Source organism: Haplochromis burtoni, unplaced genomic scaffold, assembly GCF_018398535.1.
Source record: "Haplochromis burtoni strain Fernald_Lab_line unplaced genomic scaffold, NCSU_Asbu1 Contig_519, whole genome shotgun sequence".
NCBI classification, from domain to species: Eukaryota; Metazoa; Chordata; class Actinopteri; order Cichliformes; family Cichlidae; genus Haplochromis; species Haplochromis burtoni.
Window position 1 is genome coordinate 166,010 of NW_024582880.1, and position 1,410 is coordinate 167,419.

A 1,410-nucleotide genomic window follows, 5' to 3' on the forward strand; every position below is an offset into this window, starting at 1 on the left:
GTGTCTGATAATCTCATTGGAATCCAGCAGTGAAATGATAACTCCACTTTAACGTGATGCAAAAGTCTCGACTCATCAGGGACTACTTCAGTGAAGCTTATTGTCCATTTTCAAGTCTTATTTGAAATACAAATACACACAAGGTGTACATAACGCTCCACAGGCACATAATACCTGAAAAATAACAAGACTAGAGAAATACCAAAAGCATTTTTCAAAATTACATTAAAAAATAGAGACAAAAGCGGAGATGATGGATATGCGTATAAAGAGACATACATACTAGATAGGACAGGGTAGGGGAAGGAATAGATTGTAGTTTAATGTCAGAACAAGTTAAATTGTTGTTAAAAAACTATTTATATAAAACCCCCTGTTTATCCCCTTTTCCTGCTTTAATCTGTAAAATAACACTCATCACTTCCAGCTGAATCCCACCTCCTTCCAGGGAACACTCAGTGCAGAACACAAGAACGTACTTTATGGGTAAAACTGCTCCTGGATCAGCGTCGCTCTTGCACACTGGGGGCATTGTTGGCAAGGCGTCTACGTGGGATAAGCGCATGCGCATTGTTTCATGGTGCAACGCAGACGCAGATCGACAGCAATCACGATCAGAAGAAAAAAAACAGATGTCAGTATTTTTCTTTGACAAACTCCGACAAATGAGATGTGGATTATTATGGCGATCATAAACGGATTACAGGTGCAAGAGTTCGGCAAACAGCGCAATCAGTAAAACTGCAATCGTTTTTAGTCACGTGGTCACGCCTGGCCAATCAGAACGAGCCAAATCCGACGGAAAGTATGTCCTTTGTTCGGATATTTCGACAACTTTATTCGCCTAATTGTGGCGAATAATCTGCGCGTCTCTCTGGATATGGACACGGTGTTTTTATGAGCTCGGGCTCGCGTTGAACACATTTTATCGCGGTGTTTGCAGAATGCCACGTGTCCAGATTTGATGAACGGGCACAAGTCGTCACATGACTCCCCTCCCCCACCCTGCGCAGGGAATGGGGGAAGAAGGCGGACATGTTTGAGGGAAATGTGTTGGTTAAAAAGTATCGAGCTGGAAGACAAGAAGATAATTTGAAGAAAGGTTTCGCATTATTTTGGGATTTATCATTGGAATTTCTTACTTACTTTACATTCCAGACTTTATTGACTTATACTCAACATTCATTTTATATTTTTTATATATATATATTTAAAAATGTTTAGTTTAATGTTTGTTTTTACAGCACAATGTTATGAAAACGTTAGAAATATTTGAAGCTGTATTAATATGTGCCAGTGCTGTATCGTGTATTTCAGTGACATTGCAGGGAATTTGTAACCTTGGTGTGGGGGATGGGCGCAGTGGTTAGGTAACCTTTTGTGTGTCGTCGTTTCAATGAGTTTAAGTCG

The 1,410-nt window shown here is 40.1% G+C and overlaps 1 protein-coding gene across 1 annotated transcript in view; it reads left to right on the top strand.

Annotated features, from left to right (window-relative positions):
* Positions 1 to 564: 564 nt before the first annotated feature.
* LOC102303319 (bromodomain-containing protein 2) overlaps positions 565 to 1,410 on the top strand; it is a gene marked incomplete in the record, with an annotated part of 9,470 nt that continues 8,624 nt past the window's right edge. Inside the window, 1 exon segment of the mRNA XM_014329207.2 lies at positions 565 to 1,410.